Source organism: Cebus imitator, unplaced genomic scaffold (genome assembly GCF_001604975.1).
Source record: "Cebus imitator isolate Cc_AM_T3 unplaced genomic scaffold, Cebus_imitator-1.0 Scaffold555, whole genome shotgun sequence".
NCBI lineage: Eukaryota > Metazoa > Chordata > Mammalia > Primates > Cebidae > Cebus > Cebus imitator.
Window position 1 is genome coordinate 171,818 of NW_016107870.1, and position 2,705 is coordinate 174,522.

A 2,705-nucleotide genomic window follows, 5' to 3' on the forward strand; every position below is an offset into this window, starting at 1 on the left:
TCCTCCCAGCAGCACCCCCCCCCAGCAGCACCCCACCCAGCAGCACCCCCAGGTGGTAAGGGATTATCTAATCCTTTCCAGCATTAAAAAGCTTTGGGTATTTACTTATTTCAAAGTCATGTAGGCACATGGTTAAAAAACCTCTCTGCACTTGAAGGATATAAGGTGGGGAGCAGAAACCACCCCCCCAAATCCCTCAGAGAGGGAGCCCTCCAGACGCCTGCCTGTGTGTCCGGGGTGAGTCTCTGTCTCTGCCACCTGCCCTTGCATCTCACTTGTTGGGGACCCACAGCGCTGCTGAGTATCAGCACCCACCATCCACCCACCTTGTCCCACTCCAGGGAGGGTGTGGGCTCCAGCCTCATGCACTGAGTGTGGTGGCCCCAACACACACCCACACGTGTGCAAAGACACATGGCAGGAGGCTCTTGCCCATGGAATCCCTGGGCGCTTACACTGGCCGTTTTGCTGTTGTTGTTACAGGGCCCCCAAGGAAGCCGTACCCAAACCTCCAGCCAAGAGGAGGTTTCTGAGCTGGTGCAGGGTCCAGACGCTGTGGGCGCTGAATTCAGATGATCCTCGGCTGAACCAAACCCCTCCTGAGTGCTGGGCACAGCCCACCCTGCAGCTGTCCTCCGGGGGCTCTCAACCAAGACACCCATCTGCCTCGATGGGCATCAGCCACTCACGCGGCCGCCCTCTCCACACACGCAGTCTTGGGCCCTCATGCCCACATCTCCGTCCGCAGCTCAACCCTGGGGCTCGTCCGCAGTCGGCAGGCCTCCTTCCAGAAGCGCCCCCGATGTGCCGCACTCTTTGGTGGGGCTGCTTTGTCCTTGATGAGACCGGCTGGTGCTGTCTTGGCTGCTCCTGCCTCCCTGGCCCAGGGAGGGCGCCGACAGGCCTCCCGTGACGCACAGCACCAGCGGCTTCAGACCTCTTCTCTGTAAGTTCCTCACTGGACCAGTCACCCCACCAGTGTGAACTGAGCACATGCTTTCTACGTGTGTGTGGTTCGGGGGCACGAGGCGGCCCCTGCCCACCATAGCTCCTGGTGCTGGGATCTTCCGTAGCCCTGCAAAGGTTCATCCAGCTCCGCCGAGCACCTGCTGTTCTCCACTCCTGGGGAGGAGCAGGCCGCACCCAGACGGAAGACGGAGGTAGGTCGGTCACTGCGGATCGGAGCTGTGATGGGGGCAGGACGGAGAGGAGCCCAGAGACTCAGGACAGGCGGGCACTCAGCAACTGAGGGCGCAGGCAGGAGGGCAGGGTGCCCAGGTGGACGGACAGCAGGAGGCAGGACACAGCAGCACCTGCCTGCCTACCGGAGGGTCGGCTCCCTGAGCAGGGCCCCCCCGTGTCCACTGCCAAGTGCAGGTGCTGGGGAGACAGCTCGGCACGCGACGGAAGCTCTGCGTCACATCTAGAGAAGCAGCTCTTGGTTACTGAAGCAGCTAAGCCTCGGAGCAGCTGATGGGAGTGCCCGGGCCACACAGCTCCTCCAGCAGCTCCCCGAACTCGAACCTGCTCCTGCCCTGGCACCTGCCCGGTCCTCGGCCCTGCTCCATCGCTGTGGCGTCCCCAGGGGCCAGCAGCCCAGCCTGAACAGGAAAGCTGCCAGCCGGGCCCTGCTGTCCCCAGGCCTCAGCTCCCCCACTGCTTTTCCAGGAGTTGAAACGGCGCTGTCTGAACTCCACCTTGCCAAGAGCCTTTTCTCCCACCCCAGAGAACTGTCGTCTGCCTGTGAGGACCAGTGCCCAGTGGTCTGGGGCCGATGTCTTCAGAGTGTTGGCCCCGAGGCGGAGGCTCAGGGAGCAGATGGGAGCACGTCGTGGCAGCCACCGACGGCAGGGACTGCAGGGCCGCCCTGCTCTTGTGGCACCACCCGCCTCGGGGCCACCCTCAGCAGTGAGGTGACGCAGGCTCTGCTCCGGTGAGGGGAGGCCTCACCTGGGGCCAGGCGGGGTCCCAGTAGGGCAGGATAAAAACTGGGGCCCTGGTTCAAGCAGCAAGAGAAGGCTGTTTCCTTCCTACCAGCATCCCTCTCTGCACCTGCAATGGTGTTTTTATTTGCTTTTTAACATCATGTGCTCTTGGGCAGGGGGAGGGGAGACCCTCACAGGCACCTGAGCTCCTCCCTGTGGCTCTGTGCATGGGCCATGCCCCTGACCCCACTGTGTCCACACCCAGGTCCCTGCTGGGATGAGGGTTGGCAGGAGTCACTGGGTGACCAAGGGCCATCCCTGGGAGGGGGTAAGGAGGGCTGTGCCAAGCCAGGCTCCCAGACCCCAAGTGCAGGTGTGTGCCACCGTCTCATCAGATGGCGCCCACAAAACACAAATTCAAAGACAAAATGTTCGTATCAAGATGGCGACTACAGCAGCCTCTGGGTGTGGCGCCCTTGCTGTGGGATGGCTGGGGTCATCCTGTGAGGCCAGCCCTGGGTCTGCAAAACACCGGAGCAGTCACGGATGCCACAGGGGCTCTACCAGAGAGGTCTTCAAAGAGGGGGCCATGGGGATGACTCTGGCTGGAAAGCAGGGAGGGGACTGTGCCAGGAGGAGGACCAGAGAGGAGCCAACATGAGCAGGCCACAGATATGCACCTGCAGGCTCAGACTTCACAGCCAGGGCTGCAGGTGGCCCAGAAAGGGAGGGCCCACAATAGCTGGATGTGCCCGGGCCAGGTGCCTGGGCAGGGCTGCA